Consider the following 17,548-nt stretch of genomic DNA (forward strand, 5'->3'; position numbering starts at 1 on the left):
CTGATCAAACCCTGGAGGAGGGGACACATGACTTGTGTCTTGAGTATTTGGATAGGGGTCAGGTCAGGGCAGCAAGACCACATTAGTAGAATATGGACCTCCTGGAGCTAGCTTGTTGTTGTTCAGTTACACAGTCATGTCTGACTGCAGCACCATGGACTGCAGCACGCCAGGCTTCCCTGTCCTTCACTATCTCCGAAGTTTGCTCAAACTCATGCCCATTGAGTCGATGAACCATCTCATCCTCTGTTGCCCCCTTCTCCTCCTGCTCTCAATCTTTCCCAGCATCAGGAGCTAGTTTAGGGGGAAGTAAGAGGAGGCTTGGGGCATGTATGGAGGGTTCATCCAGTGGAAAGTCAAAGAGAAATGAGTTACACAAATCAAATCACCTCCTTGGCACCCCCCCTTCTATCCTTACCCCACCATCATGGGAGCCACTAAGAGACAGGCTTGCAACCCCATAGCCTAGAGGATGCATTCTCACCAAGGGTGAACTTTGCCCATCAGGGAAAAACAACAAAAATCTCACAGCTATACATACAGAGCAAGAATACTTTTCCAATATATCTGTGGTATTAAAATTTCACCAGAGGGAGAAGGGACAAGTAGGGAGAAATGTCTAAAATGCTTCCTTATGGGGGCAATAATGTTTTAATGGCTGAGGACACCTTGATCTGTAGATGCCCAATTCAAATGCCCCAGGGGCCAGGCCGGAAACTTAGAGAATCCAGTAAGTGGTATATGAGGCAATAAGGAAGGGTGGGGACTGTGGCAAACTGGCACACCCACATTAAATGCATCATTTCCCTTTTTCCTTCATTACCGTTCAGGCCAACAAAGCACACCTGTGGGCTGGATCAGTCCTGCCATCCACCAGTTTGCAACCCCAAATTTCAATAAAGAGCCGGACCAGACCCAGTTTCCGGAGCTGATGCCAAGACCGCGCTCAGTCTGCCTCCATGCCAGCTGGCTACCGCCACATGAGAGGTGCCCCCCACCCCCACCCCAAACACACATCATCCCAGCAGCTTCCTCCAGCATCCTCCCGCCGACAGGCCCCGAAGCCTTGCTCCACGGCGTTCACACATGCATATGATGGGGATTAATGCTGCATGGTGCATAATTAATGATACTGAATAAATATGCAGATTGGCAATCACCGATTGACGGCTATGATCGGATTCCTGAAAGTCGGCTAATTGATAGGCTGCCTGTAATCACCGTTTTCAGCGCTGCTTTCTCCAGCACATGTGCAAACCAGTCACTGGCAAGGGTAGGGGGCTGTCCCGTGGCCCTGTCAGTTCTAAGAGATGCAGACCCTGCGTTGGAACCTCCTCTTGTTGCTCCAGGTGAGGCATTCTTGACTCCTGGCTCTTCTCCATCCGTTACACCAAAGGTGTGGACCGAGTGCCATGCCATGGTTCAGGAATGTATCATTATTGCCATTATTGCCATTTCACAGAAACAGAGCAGTTCAGAGAGGGTATTTTGCTCAGGGTCCTACAGCTTAAATAGATGGGGAGGCCAGGATTCCAACCCAATCTGTTGACTCCAGCCCCTCCTCTCTTTCTTTTTCCCAATAGTTTCTGACCTCCTGATGGTGCAACAGGGGAGAAAAGGGAATTTACTCACTGATTCATCCAATTTATCTTGGGCACATCTGCTGTGCCGGGTGGCCTCCCAGACACGGGACACAGCGGTGAACCAGAGACAAAATCCTACCCTCGAGAGGACCATGTTTAGGGTCAGAGGCTGTGTTTTGAGAGCCTCAGAGCGAGCATCCTGCTGTGTGCATCTCATGGAGGAGGTGGTAACTGAACAGGGTTTTGTGGAGTGGAAAGCATTTGGGAAGGAGGAGACCATGGGAAAGCTGACTTCGAGGGCAAGGGCAGTGGAACACGTGTGGAGGTGGGGAAATAAAAGGTGTCGCGTGAGAAGAGGCAGATGGGCGATTAGAGGGCGGCGGGGGGAAGGTGGCAGTGGGAGGGACAGGGAGTCGGGCGGCGAGATCCCTGCATGCCAGGCTGAGGAGAATGGGCTGGGATGAGCCTGGAACCTGTGCCCTGCAAAGCGCAGAGCAGAAGCCAACATCAGGGGCTTCCTTGGACACTGCGGTGGGTCTTTTTTTTTCCTTTTTTATATTTATATTTTTATGTATTTATCTGGCTGCTCTAGGTCTTAATCACAGCACACGGGATCTTCTGTCTTCGTTGTGGCAGGATTTTTACTTTGGCATGTGAACTCTTAGTTGCAGCATGTGGGATTGAGTTCCCTGACTGGGATCGAACCGGGGCCCCCTGCACTGGCAGCGTGGAGTCTTAGCCACTGGACCACCAGGGAAGTCCCTGCAGTGGGTCTTTGTTGACTGCTGTCCCTGTATGCACCTCCATTCACCCGTCAGTCACGCGCTCACAGTCACATACACACACACACTCTCCAGTGTTCACACTCACTCTTGGTTGCATAGCATCCAGAAGCATCCTCTGCCAGAGTCAGAAGCTGCAGTTTGCTCGGCCTTGCGGTGTCCAGCATAGGAAGCCCTGGCTACAGACAGCAGGATCCCAGAGAGAGCCGCATGACAGGGCCCTGACCTAAAGCTGGGGGCACCATCACTCTGGGGAGTGGGGAGGAAGCCCCCTTGGTCCCAGAGCCCAGCATCCGGGTTCTGGGCTCCTGCATCGGGGAACCTCCCTCTGCCTTCCTGCCTGGCTGCTCTGGTCCCGGGAGGTAGATGGTCTCCTCGATAAGAGCTCAGGCCTCAGAGGCAGTGGCAGGTTCCCGTCCAGCTTCACTGCTTCCCTGGGCAAGTTCCTTACCTCCATGTGGCCTCAGTATTTTCACCTGTAAAGAACAGATGCCTTTGAGCTGTGGTGCTGGAGAAGACTCTCTAGAGTCCGTTAGACTGAAGGGAGATTAAACCAGCCCATTCTCAAGGAAATCAACCCTGAATATTCCTTGGAAGGACTGATGCTGAAGCTCCAATACTTTGGCCACCTGATGCGAAGAGCCGACTCATTGGAAAAGACCTTGATGCTGTAAAAGATTGAGGGCAGGAGGAGAAGCAGAAGACAGAGGATGAGATGGTTGGATGGCATCACCGACTCAGTGGACATGAGTTTGTGCAGGCTCCAAAAGGTGGTGAGGGACAGGGAAGCCTGGTGTGCTGCAGTCCATGGGGTCGCAGAGAGTTGGACACGACTGAGTAACTGAACAGCAACAACCACCTCAGGGGCTGAGTCTAAATAACATGATTCATACAAAGCACTTGGCGCTTGTCTATGGCAAAGCTCTCCATAAATATCAGCTCTTATGCATTGTTGGGCTTCCCAGGTGGTGTGAGTGGTACAGAACCCACCTGCCAATGCGGGTGGACACTAGAGACTCCGGTTTGATCCCTGGGTTGGGAAGATCTGCTGGAGGAGGGCACGGCAATGCAGTCCAGTGTTCTTGCCTGGAGAATCCCCATGGACAGAGGAGCCTGGCAGGCTACAGTCCATGGGGTCACAAAGAGCTGGACATGACTGAAGTGACTTAGCATGCACACACATGCATTGTTGATCATCATAATTTGTATTAGGATTTTGGAAGAGGGTTACTATTCTGCTTAAGTGCTATTGGAGGTGTGGCAGGGAGCCGGGAGTTCATAGAAATTGGAGGGGAAGAGGCCAGGGTAACCAGAAGCCACAGAATTTGGGGGACCAATTAGTCTTGGAATCAACAAGCAGCCTCGTGACACCATTCCGTGCTGCCTGAAGGCCATGCCGACTCACCAGGGAGCGGGTATGTTAGTTGTTCAGTCGTGTCTGACTCTTTGTGACCCCATGGACTATAAGCCACCAGGTTCTTCTGTCCGTGGAATTCTCCAGGTAAGAACACTGGAGTGGGTTGCCATTTCCTTCTCCAGGGGATCTTCCTGTCCCAGGGATCGAACCCAGGTCTGCCACATTGCAGGCAGAGTCTTAACCGTCTGAGCCACCAGGGAAGCCCAAAGTGTTAAGTTCTTTATTTTATCTATTAATCTGGCTGCACTGGGTCTTAGTCACAGCCTGCAGGATCTTAGCTGCCACATGTGGCATCTAATCCCCCAACCAGGGATGGAACCTGGGGCCCTGCATTGGGAGGGTGGAATCTTAGCCACAGGACCACCAGGGAAGTCAAGGAGAGGTTACCCCAGGCTCACTCCTCTCGCTCCCCCAAGGCCCAGGGTCACATCTCCACTCTGTGAGCAAAGCCAAGAGCCTGCATACCCGCTCCCACCCCGCCCACCCTCCCGCAAATGAGTCTTGCTTTCTTCCAACAGGTTGCCACATAGAAATAAACAGGAGCCTCCGACGCCTCGGACGATTTCCTTGGGTTGTCCTTCAACTATGTAGAATAGGAAAGGGACAGAAGACACGATTAAAGCAACGTAGGAGTCGCCATAAATAATAAATCAATAACCACCGGTGATTCGCCCATCTCTCTTCAACCGGGTTTAAAACAAAAAATTAAATATAGAACAAAGGAAACTATAAAGGAAATACAAGAAGCAGCGGGAGAGAGATTTTCCTGCTGTTTCTTGCCTTAAAAAAAAAAAAAATCCCTCCAAGGGAACCAGTCTTGGCTGAGGCGGGGAGGGCTCGGTGGCTCCGTGGGGGGTCGTCATCCAGGCACGCTGCCTGACTAAACACTCCCCCGTCACCGAACCGCGGATTTCGTGCCGCAGAATAAAGGAGGAAGCCCCCTAGAGCGGGCCTGGGGGCTGCGGTGGGGAGAGCTGAGGCTTGGGCATGTGGCACCAGAGAGTGTTTAGTCATTTCAGTCGTGTCCAACTCTTTGCGACCCCATGGACTGTAGCCCGCCAGGCTCCTCTGTCCATAGGGTTCTCCAGGCAAGAATACTGGAGTAGGGTGCCATGCCCTCCTCCAGGGGATCTTCCTGACCCGGGGGTCGAACCTGTGTCTCTTACGTCCCCTGCACTGGCAGGCTGGTTCTTTACCACGATTGCCACCTAGACACTGGTCTCCAACCCCGGCCACTGGGAACATGTCTGAGCTTGGGCTTTGCTGTTCCTCCAGGCTCTCCACCTGTACGGGGCTGGGAGGCGGGGTTGGCAGTTTACAAGTTTGCCTCTTCCTGGGACTGCTGGGAGGAGGGAAGGAGACAGAGCAGAAGGGTCTAGAACCTTGGAAACAATGAGGGAACTCATTCAGGTCAAATGCCTTTCTGGTCTAAAACTGCACCACCGATTTTTGTTCAAAGCAGGACCTGGAGTGGGTGCCTCCTCGCTGGGGGTATGGGGTGGGGGCCTCTCAGCCAGCTTTGCTTCTGCTGTCCCCCGCCACGCACACGGGCCCCGGCATCTACCTGCGGACCCGCAGGGTTAATCGCCCAGCCTGCCTGGCTGTGTTCCTTCTGCTGGCATTTTGTTGCGCACCTACTACACACAGGCCAGGCAAGGCCTCCACGGCCGTCTGAGCTCCGGGGTTTTCTCTTCTATGAGAAGCCGAGGAGGATGGGGAGGTGTCAAGGAAGGAGAGCTCTGGCCCCCCTCTCAGCTACAACACCGGTCTGGGCAGCCCCTGCCCTCCCCTGGCTTCAGGGACTGTGCGCAGTCCACAGCCTCAAATCTCCAGTCATGGGTACACAGCCGACCTCTGGTTCCTCCACGTGGCTGGCTGGACACCCCCTCTTGGCTGCCATCTTTCCTCCTCTCTGTATCCACGGCTTTGACCACGTGACTGGCAGAGCCCTTCCCCTTCTGAATCTGGGCTCAGTCACCTGCTTTGGCCAACGGGATGCTAGCAAACACGATGGGAGCAGAGGCTTGGAAAGCGCTCGTGTGATTGGGCTTCCTGCATCTCTGCGGAGGCTGTGAGGACACGCTGGTGCCAGCCTGCTGCAGGATAGGCTGTGTGGAGCCGAACCTAGATGAGTTGGCAGCCGACCCCTCCAGGACCGTCTCAGAGAAGATCAGCCCAGCCCAGTTCGGGGCTCCTAAGTGCCATGGACACACAAGCTGAATGATTATTGATCACTAAATTCCACTGAGCTTTAGCGGCTATTTGTTAGGCAGCATAATTGTGGTCGTAGGTAACTGATACACTCTCCAACTCCTCAGACGTGGCGTGGGTCCATCTAAACTCTTTTTCTTTGCCCCCAAACTGCCCACTGACCCCCGTTTTATGGAATGCCCCCACCTTCCACCCAGCTGCCCAAGTTAGAGATCTAGGCTTTACCTTCAACTTCTGCCTCTTCCTCACCCTCCCCGCAGACAGGTGCTGCGCTGCAAATTCCAGCCCCGAACATCTCTGGACTCGGATTCATCTCACCTGAATGTCTGACTCTTACGCTTGGCTTATTCCCACAGACACCTACCTCTGAACTAGTCTCCCCCATCCAGACTTGTCCTCGTCAATTGGGTATCCGCCCAGCCCTGCCCCCAGGAAGAATTTCCTGAAAGGGAATCTGCCTGAAACTCTTCAGCGGCAGCCAGAGATGCAGCCCAGCCCGTTCGCCTCTCCAGACTTCGCCTCTCCAGACGAGGACTCCTACTGTCCTCCTCCAAGCCTCCCTCACTCCGCCTCCTTCTCTGCAAACACTCCTGTTTCATGACGCTGTGCCTTCGCAGGTGCTGTTCCCTCCACCAAAGATGCCCTTCTCTGCCTCTTTCAGGTTGGCACCTTCTATGAAACTCCTTCATAAATATTCTGTCACCTCCTCCGGAAAGTTGCCAGCTGCCACGCAGAAGAGGTGCCACAGTGCAGAGGAGTGGGAGTGGGAGACAGTTCACTCTCCTCCTGGAGATTCAGGAAAGCTGAGCTCGGGATTTTGACTTCTGCCAGTCTGCCGTGAGAAGTGCGTGCATGGCCCCGGAGACACAGAGAACTGGTTTTAAATCCCAGCTCGACCTCCCCTTGCCCGGGCAGCAGCTTTTGGAGCCTGTGTTCTCCACAGGCAGGAGAGTGGCTGTTGGAGTATAAGAGCCAAGGGCCCCTAGAGACGTATAAGGAGTGCAGGGGCTCATGGGATCCTCTGCTGACCCTGCTGCACAAGGGAGGAAACTGAGGCTTTGAGAGGATGGATGAGTTACCCAGGGAGCTGGAGGTGCACCCCCTCAGGGAGCCTTCAAAGAATAGAGAGGGATCAGCCCAGACCCTCCCATCACCAGCTTCCCTTCCCCCCAGCTCCTTCTTGCAGGAGTCCCTTCCAGTCCCCTCTTTCATTCCAGTGGAGCCCCTGACCCCTTGTCCCTGAGGCTGGCGTTAGATTACAGATAAACCTCTGCCAGGCAGGCAGGAGCAGAGGCTGGGGAGGCCCTTCCCCCACCATGACCTCTGACCAGGGATGAATGGGGGCAGGAGAGGGGCAGAGGGGACAGAGAAGAGCCTGCCTAGCAGAGTGGGGAGATAGGAGAATAAAAGACAGCTGGGGGCTGGAGCCAGAGCCAGGAGCCAGGGGACCTGGGAGTGAGCAGGGGCCCCGGGCTGGGCTAGTCACAGGTGGGAAACCTGATGCCCCGTATCCCACCAACTCTTACTTGCCAATCTCAACACAGACCCCCAGACTCCCAATCCAGTGCTCGCGCAAACCGCCCCACCATCCAACCCGACCAACATCAGACAGACCACCCCCCACCCCCGCCTTCTCCTTAGCTTCCCTACAACCCAGAGAGGTGGGCAACATGGAAAGCTGAGACCCATTTCACAGATGGGAAAACTGAGGCCCCGGGTGTTGTACTCCCAGTCTCACAGAGACACGGTGCAGGCGCTGGGATAAAACCCCCTAGGGCTGATGCCTCCAGGTCGAGGCAGACGCAAACATCATCTGGAGGAAGCAAGCAGTAGGAAGGTGTTAACGAGGACACTAACGTTGGCCGGCACCTCCCCTACGCCGGACACTGGGTGACCAGCGAGCCAGGCAGGAGTGGCCCCTGCCCCTTCACGGCCCACAACAGCTGGAGGCAGAGACACAGCACAAGCAGGACAGTGCGGAGGGCCTGGCGGGGGCGGGGACCCCGGAGGGTGGGGGTCAGAGACCCTACGAGACAGACCCCAGGGTGACGCCGCGCCCATTTCACAGATGAGGAAGAGGGGCTCAGAGCTGGGATGGTGCCTTGAGCCCCAGCTGACCTCAGGCTCCCTTTCCCATCATCTCACCACCCTCCTCACTCTCAGGGCCATCCTGGGTCTGGATTCTCTTTGCTGGTCCCCGTGGGAGATGGCAGAGGCGTGGCTGGGCCACCGCAGGCTCTGGGCATGCACCAGCATCACCAATCACCTTGGGAGCCTGAGGCTGGTCTTCCTGGTTGGATCCAGAGTCTAGCCCCCCAGGACCATGGGGGATATAGGTGCTGTGAAGTCTTGGGGTGGGGTGTCACTAAGCTGTGTGAACTCACACACACACACACACACAGATACAATCTCGTTGGCCTTGGAAGCAGCTAATCTCTAGCTGCTAGATGTCAGAATCGGCCCCAAAGTAAATACAGAAATCAAACTTCTCTCCAGAGGACTTGCAACCCCGTTCCTGCGGGGCCAAGAAATCCTCCCATCTCAGGGGCTGCGAGAGGCCGAGTCCCTGACAAAATACAAGCAGCCCCCTTCTTCCTGCTGGGTTTTCACCCTCCCGGGGGTTCCCAGGAGAAGGCTCAGAGACCTCAGCCCCGGCACGCTGACTTCACAGATGTGGAGCCTGAGGTCTGGGTGGGGGTGGCGGGGGTGGGGGCGGGTCGTGGCAAGAATACACCAGGGTCACATGGTCTGGAAGCGAATCAAACCTAGGCCTGTCTGAGGCCAGGCCCAAGGGTCCATCCACTTGCCCTTAGACTTCTGGAAAACAATCTCGACATCTTTTTTTTTTCCCCTTTTCTTTCCCCTTACTTGAAAGCAAAGGGAGAGAGGGCGGCAGAGGATGGGATGGTTGGATGGCATCACTGACTCAATGGACATGAGTCTGAACAAATTCCAGGAGACAGTGAAGGACAGGGAAGCCTGGCGTGCTGCAGTCCAAGGGGCTGCGGAGAGTCGGACACGACTGAGCAGCTGAGCAGCTACAAGAACGGCTTGCTTCTCTGTTACCGGCCCATTTTTCCTTTTCACTCCCTCGTTTAATCGTCCACCTGCCCTCCCTTCTGTCTCTTCCTTTCTTCCCTCTCTCTCCTCGGCCCCCTCCCTCTCTCTCTGGCTGACTGTCCGTTTCACCTCTTCCTTTCGCATTCCACTCGTCTCTATCCTCCTTAATCCTCTCCCTGTCCTCCGTTTTTCTCCAGAGACCCCCATTTCCTCTCCCCTGCACCCCTTCCCCATTCCCTCCTTTAGAGGGTACCCTCTGCCTCTCTGCCCACCCTTCCCACCAGCATCAGCACTGCTCTGCCCCATCCCCCAGCCCGAGCTCCGCAGAAGCCAGGAAGCTTCCCCGCCCTTCCCCCTCCCACCACCCCCTTCAGCCCAGGACCACCAGGCCCCCAGCTCGGGCTGTATCTGCAGCCACGAAGAAGCCCCCACCCCAAGTGAAAGAGCAAACACCTGAGGGGTGCAGGGCTGGGGCTGGGGCTGGGGTGGGGGGAGCTCAAGTCCTGATTAAAGAATGCGCTTCCCAGGGCGGCCTGGTTTGCATTACCCCCGGCCGGGCCGGCTCCAGCCTGACAGCTGGACACACTTTTCCAGGGTGCAGGGAAGGGAGTTGGACCGTCTGTGCGCACACATGCGTGGGCTCCGTCCCGGACAGCCCCGTAATGGCTTTCGCATGGAAGAGGAAACAAACTTCTCCAAGCTCAAGCACCAATTTTCCTGTCAAGAGATTTCTGGATTCCAGAAGGAAAGGAAAAAAAAAAAGAAAGAAAAAAAAAAATTATAATCACAAAGAAAAGGGCTTTGCAGTCTGCACAAAAGGGCCTGGAGCCCTGTGAAGTCAGATTCTGAAATGGAACCAGGGTCAGGAGACAATAGCGCAGGGACAAAGGGAGGGAGAGGGGCCAGTGACTCTATGGGGGCAGCGCCAGGCCTGAGACCCTCCCGGCTCAAGCAGGACAGAGTAGAAACCTCTGCCACCCGGCAGTCCCTCCAGCACTGGCCCCACACTCCACCCCCTGCTGTCTGTCCACCTCCTTCCCAGGTAGGAGAGCCCGAGAGCATGAACCCAGATTCCAGCATTTGCTCCTGGTTTGAATCCCAGCTCCTTCACTGACAGCTGTGCTGAACCCGAGTCCTAGCTTCCTGCCTTGTGAAATGGACCCGTGTGCCTCCTTCCTGGGGCTGTGGGGAGAATCTCCTTGAGCTGGGACCTGCACCCTGCTTGGCTGATAGCCTAGACATCTTCCAGCTGGAGGGAGCTCTTTCTCCTAGGAGGAAAGCACCGGGCTGGAAGGCGGCAAACACAAGATCCACCCTGGCTCTGGCTTTCATCTCTCTGAGGTGTTTCCCAGGCCTCAGTCTGCCCATCTGTAAAATGGGCAGGCAGGACCTGAGCCCTCTTACGTCCTCCTTCTAGTGTCGTGACCTGCCCTAGAGCCTGGCCCACAGAGAGGCTCACAGGACTTCTCCTGCCATTTCTCCCTGCTTCACCGCCTTTGCCTGGAAGGCCCTTCCCCTCACCCATAGGTCCTAGGGGAGGTGACTCCTGCTAGGGAAGTCCTCTCTGAATCTCAGCCCACTGAAGTCACAGATTGCATGAGTGTAACCCTGAACAATCCCTTTATGAAGAAATAGAAAATTTCTCCTGCCACAGAGCCCATCAGTTCAGTTCAGTTCAGTTCAGTTGCTCAGTCGTGTCCGACTCTTTGCGACCCCATGAATCGCAGCATGCCAGGCCTCCCTGTCCATGACCAACTACCGGAGTTCACTCAGACTCACGTCCATCGAGTCAGTGACGCCATCCAGCCATCTCATCCTCTGTCGTCCCCTTCTTCTCCTGCCCTCAGTCCCTCCCAACATCAAAGTCTTTTCCAATGAGTCAACTCTTTGCACGAGGTGGCCAAAGTACTGGAGTTTCAGCTTTAGCATCATTCCTTCCAAAGAAGTCCCAGGGCTGATCTCCTTCAGAATGGACTGCTTGGATCTCCTTGCAGTCCAAGGGACTCTCAAGAGTCTTCTCCAGCATCATAGTTCAAAAGGATCAATTCTTTGGCGCTCAGCCTTCTTTACGGTCCAACTCTCACATCCATACATGACCACAGGAAAAACCATAGCCTTGACTAAATGGACCTTAGTCGGCAAAGTAATGTCTCTGCTTTTGAATATGCTATCTAGGTTGCTCATAACTTTTCTTCCAAGGAGTAAGCATCTTTTAATTCCATGGCTGCAGTCACCATCTGCAGTGATTTTGGAGCCCAAAAAAATAAAGTCTGACCCTGTTTCCACTGTTTCCCCATCTATTTCCCATGAATTGATGGGACCAGATGCCATGATCTTCGTTTTCTGAATGTTGAACTTTAAGCCAACTTTTTCACTCTCTTCTTTTACTTTCATCAAGAGGCTTTTTAGTTCCTTTTCACTTTCTGCCATAAGGGTGGTGTCATCTGCATATCTGAGGTTATTGATATTTCTCCCGGCAATCTTGATTCCAGCTTGTGTTTCTTCCAGTCCAGCGTTTCTCATGATGTACTCTGCATAGAAGTTAAATAAGCAGGGTGACAATATACAGCCTTGACGTACTCCTTTTCCTATTTGGAACCAGTCTGTTGTTCCATGTCCACTTATAACTGTTGCTTCCTGACCTGCATACAGATTTCTCAAGAGGCAGGTCAGGTGGTCTGATATTCCCATCTGTTTCAGAATTTTCCACAGTTTATTGTGATCCACACAGTCAAAGGCTTTGGCATAGTCAATAAAGCAGAAATAGATGTTTTTCTGGAACTCTCTTGGGGCATAGACTTGGAACAGAGCCCATAGTACCCAGCAATACAGTGGCTTGTCTAATTATAAGAAATTGAACGTGTATAGGGCACCAATTATGTGCCAGGCACTTTAGCCATAATAGCAAATGAATGGATGGTTGGATGGATGGGTGGGTGAAAGGATGGATGGATGGGGGTGGTGGATGAATGGATGGATGGGTAGACGAGTGGGTGGATGGATGGATGGATGGTTGGGTGGATGGATGGATGGTTGGGTGGATGGATGAATGGTTGGTAAAAAATAAAACACGTGCTTAGGAGGCACTTATGCCAAGCCCGTGCCAAGCTCTCTACACGAATCATCCAGTGCGACTCTCACATCAACCGTTCTCCCGTTCTACGGCTGAGGAAGTCCAGACAGACTAGGGAACCTGCTCAAGGCTGCACGGCCAGTGTGGTGGAGACAAGATTCAGTCCCTGGCCGCTGGTTCCAGACCACATGGGTTCAATCACTCGGCTAGACTGGGGCCAGCTTGAAGCGATCGTGAGGGTTATCTGTAGAGATGTCTGTCCCCCACCCCACTGGACTCTGGGTCCCTGGGAGCAGGGATGGGGTGGCTCACCTCTATAAGCAGCCTGGACATAGAACAGAGAGGCAGGGCAAGACCAGCCTGGGAAGTGGCTCCTGATCCCAGGGAGGTTGTTTGGGGCCCATTTTACATCTGTGAAGGACTTCCCTGATGGCTCAGACAGTAAAGTGTCTGCTTACAATGCGGGAGACCAGGGTTCGATCCCTGGGTCGGGAGAAGGCAACTCCAGTACTCTTGCCTGGAAAATCCCAGGGACGGAGGAGCCTGGTAGGCTACAGTCCATGGGGTCCCAAAGAATTGGACACAAGTGAGCGACTGACTTCACTTACATCTGTGAGGGATTGTGGAATTAGACCTGGCTTTGAATCCCTCCTTCTCTCCCACTCTACCAACACAAAGCGACCGATTACCGGCTGTATGACCTTGGGCTGCGTGTGAGCATGTTCAGTCATGTCTGACTCTCTGTGACCCCGTGGATGGTAGCCCGCCAGGCTCCTCTGTCCATGAGATTCTCCAGGCAAGAATACTGGAGTGGGTTGCCACTTCCTCCTCCAGGGGATCTTCCCGACCCAGGGATCGAACCCAGGTCTCCTGTGTCTTGTCTCCTGCACCACAGGCCAGTGCTTTACTGCTGAGCCATCTATGACCTTGGGCAGGACACCTAATTCTTTTGAGGCTTGGTTTACCCATCTGAGCAATGGGAATGATAAAACCTGCTCTGCAAATTAACACGCTCCTGTTGCAAACACATGCCCAACCAGTTCGGGTCCGGGCACGCCGGGCGGCGGCGGATGGGGCTCCACTCCAGGCAATGTTTCAGGAGCAGCAGAACCTCCTGAAGGACTCGTGCCTCCCGGACCCAGCTGGCTTCTGGCCTGGGTCCAGCCTGGCCGCAGCCGCCAGTCCTCCAGGCTTAATATCTTTGGCGGCAAGGCTGGAATAAGCTGCCTTTCAAGAGGGGAACTTTATTTATACGCCGATGCCAGTCGTGCTCCTGCTATTAGAAATTTCATCGGCTTCTCTGATTTAGGGCTTGCCACGAGCTGCCAATCGTGGCCGCCTCCCGGCCCGGCCCCGCAGCTTGGCCAGCCTTGTTCCGGCTCACAGAGGCAGAAATGAACATTATTTAATTTCCCGCCAGCGGGCAGTGAGAGCCGGGGCTCCCCCTCCTGCTGGATGTATTTATTTAATCCTTTTTGAAAGTGTCTGGCGAGGGATCTGATGGGCAGCTCTGGGGACCCTCCTAATTCCCTTAGCCTGGGCAGGTGGGGCCTGGGGATCACTGAGGGAAGGGGTCTCTTGGGAAGATTCTAGGGGTACCTCAAGATGGGGTACCTGCCACCTCCTGACCTTTGAGGGTCTTTGCATGGAAGGTATTAGCCATAGACCCCGCAGTAAGCACTCCAGGGTGTTTATCTGAGAACAGATCCCAAGAAGCATCCGAGGAGATGGAGGAATTGAGTAGGAAAGGATGAAGCGCCGGCAGTCAAATCAAGACGCGTAAGTGAGCAGGTTTCTACCGTGGGCGCGTGGGGCTCTGGTGTGCCGGGAGATTGCGTAGATGCATCTCAGCATCATCCACCCAAGGGCCCAGAAGGTGGGGAGTTTGTATCCCAGCCCCCGTCTGCCTTCAGGTGAGGCTGCTTCCCCTGGGGGAGGGGTAGTCCTTCTCCAGTACTTGTCTCCTGCCCCACGTTCAGACCAAACTGAACGTGCAGCTGCCCTGTCAGCTTGTGTAGGGGAGGCACTGGGCATGGAAAGGTGGGGCACTAACCTCACACACGAGTCTGCTCATCCTCCTTGTCCCCTGTCAACTCCTCATTGTTCTTCAAAGGCACCTCCTCCAGGAAGCCCTCCCTGAGCAGCCCAAAAGAGAGACCGTGACCTTGTCATCAGATAGTTATTTCTTAACCTGTTCCCTGGTGGCTCAGAGGTTAAAGCGTCTGCCTCCAATGCAGGATACCTGGGTTCGATCCCTGGGTTGGGAAGATCCCCTGGAGAAGGAAATGGCAACCCACTCCAGTATTCTTGCCTGGAGAATCCCATGGACGGAGGAGCCTGGTAGGCTACAGTCCAAGGGGTTACAAAGAGTCGGACACGACTGAGCGACTTCACCTTCACCTTCAACCTGTTTCATGAGCCATGATCCTCCATGTATTTGTTGGTGGGTTTATTGTCCCTCGGCCTCAGCTAGACTGGAAGCCTCCTGAAGCAGGGAGTCACGTCTAACAGTTTCCATCATCGCCCCTTGCACAACCTAGCTGCACACGAATGCTGTGGGAAGGGGCAGGGGAGGGCTAACACACGCCATATTCCAGGCCAGAGGTCATTTATCCCAGCACTGAGCATCAGGCTTGGCTTTTTCACATGTGACGACAGATTCTTTACCACTCAAGCCAAGCCTTCTAGGAAGGGAGTGGAATGCCCATTTGACAGATGGAAAGATGAATGCTCAGAGGGGACCCTGCATCACACTCAGCTGCAGGCTTACATAATGCCCACATCTTGCTTCTTCTTCCCTGCAGCCCCAAAGAACAGGTAGAAAAGTCTTTCAGACCTCATTTCACAACCAGGAGAGCTGAGGTTCTTGGGGCAGGGAGCGGGGAAGATAAAGTCCTCCTGGAGTCTACAGGATCAAGAGCTGGAGGATAACAGTGGAGAAAAGTATTCAAAAGGGGTGAAGCAATCGAGGGATGCTCCCTGGAAGAGGTGGCTTTTCTCTCTCTCTCTTATAAGCAGTCAAACAAGAAAGTCTCTTGAGGCTTGAGAAAGGAGGAAATTAAAAATATTTGATGACCCATTAATCCCAGCAGTATTGAAACTTTCACGCACAACATACTTCCAAATTGGAACTTTTAAAATACATATGGCTCAGTGTTAAAGAATCCTCCTGCTAATGCAGGAGACGTGAGTTTGATCCCTGGTTCAGGAAGATCCCTTGGAGAGGGAAATGGCAACACACTGCAGTACTCTTGCCTGGGAAATCTCATGGGCAGAGGAGCCTGGAGGGCTACAGTCCGTGGAGTCGCAAAGAGACACGACTTAGCAACTAAACAACAACAACAACAAATGTAACATCATGTTGCGTTTTACATGTAATGATTTTTAATATGTAATGATTCCAAATTGCTGAAGCTGGGAGATTAAATGCCAGAAAGTCTAAAACAAAAGGGAATGAGAACACAAGAAACAATGCGTAACTAGATGAGGCGGTGGATATGTTAACTAAATTTACAGTGGTAATCATTTTAAAGTATATACATATATCAGATTGTTATGTGGTACACCTTAAACTTATACAATGTTATATGTCAGTTACATCTCAGTAAAGCTGAAAAAACAACATAGTAGGTCAAACTGAAATAAATAAAAGGGCGAGAGAGAAAATCCAGGGTGAAGCGGACTGGAGCACATGGTGGGAGAGGCGTAACTCTGAGCTACCGACTCAACGCCAGGGTGATGTCGGAGCCTTTCTCATTGGACGCGGTGGCGGCACTGGCCCGGGAGTGTTAATTGTCTGTGAGTCCTAATAGGTGTAATATTACATGTTACATGTGCATTAATTCAGTCATAGTGCATTTGGCTTCAAATCATGCAGAAGGCTTGTGTGGTGTTTGCACAGGCATAAATATCCGTTCAGTTGCCAAGTGGCTGCCGTGCTTTTCTCTGTGCCCATCGAGGTCAGAGAAGGCATTTTGGGGAAATGGGGGGTAGTGGAGCCAGAAAGGGGTGCAGGGAGTGAGGAGAGCCTCTCCATGGCCCGGGACAGTGGGGAGGGGGAGGGAAGAGGAACAGAAGATAAGCTCAAACATCGGGCAACCGGTGCGCTCTGAAGTCACATTCGAAGCCCAGCACTGTCCCTGACTTGCTGTGTGACCTTGAGCAAGTGGCTTGGCCTCTCTGAGACTGTTTCCTTATCCAGAAAACAGGACCACAATAGGACCCCCTCACGGAGCAGTTGTAAGAGACCCAAAGGATGAGCGCCTGAAAAGCGTGCAGCGCAAATCACTTCAAGATGGGCAGGAGTGATTTGAGCCTCTTTTGGGGATGAGATCTGGGCATCTCAAAGTTGGGGTCTGGCCCCAGGTGAGTCCTGTGCTTTCAAGACACTCCAGGCAGAGCAGAGACTGCAGGAGAAGAGGACGGTCCCCGGCTCGGTGCAGTACTGAGCTCTCCGCATGGGAGGGAAGCAAGCAGCTGCAGCAGCTGCCTGGGAGAGGCCTCCCGGGGTGGGAAGGGGCTGGACTTGTCGCAGGATGGGGGCACAGATATGCCATCTCGTCCCCCTTTCGGCTCCTGCAGGACGTGATGTGGGCTCGATCCCTCTTCTGTTCTGAGCTGCAGTCATCAACATGGGGCCATAATTCTGAAACATCCTGAGATGTGTGTGTTAGTCGCTCAGTCATGTCTGACTCTTTGTGATCCCGGGGACCGTAGCCTGCCAGGCTTCTCTGTCTATGGAATTCTCCAGGCAAGAACATCGGAGTGGGTTTCCATTTCCTTCTCCAGGGGATCTTCCTGACCCAGGGATCAAACTCAGGTCTCCTGCATTGCAGGCAAATTCTTTACCATCTCAGCTACCTGGGAAGACTCAAAGTGTCTGTAGCTGACTGCAAGAAACCTTACTGGAATAAGAAGGATGTTGACATTGGCAAAGAAATGGGGGATCTGCAGGGCAATGGAGGTCGCCAGGGTCCTTCCTGACCTCCACGAGTGTCCCCCAGCATCATCAGACCTCGAGCCTTCCTCCCCTTCCACAGATGAGGAAACCGAGGTCCCGGGAAGAGAAGGGACTCTCTCGAGGGCTCTTTGCCATCGGGTGGCAGCCTGGAGTCCAGAACCTTGACTCCTGGCCCTGGTCCCTTCTCTCCAAATCCGCAGGGGGCCCCCAGTCAGAGCAGCAGCCCACCCCATCCACCGGGTAACCAGGACCACGGGTGGTTTGTCTGTTTCACACTCTCGCGGCTCCGTGTTTTCGCTTCTTCTTTTAAAAAGGGCTCCGGATTCAGGAAAACCAACTCAACGTGCATAATTTAGTAATTATTTCTTGCGTTCATCCTCAGGGCCGCGCGTGCATACAGATATTGGAATTTGCATAAAACAATCTTGCTACCAGTCCTCCCCCCGCCCCCCACCCCCACCA

Source organism: Ovis canadensis, chromosome 17 (genome assembly GCF_042477335.2).
Source record: "Ovis canadensis isolate MfBH-ARS-UI-01 breed Bighorn chromosome 17, ARS-UI_OviCan_v2, whole genome shotgun sequence".
Taxonomy (NCBI): Eukaryota; Metazoa; Chordata; class Mammalia; order Artiodactyla; family Bovidae; genus Ovis; species Ovis canadensis.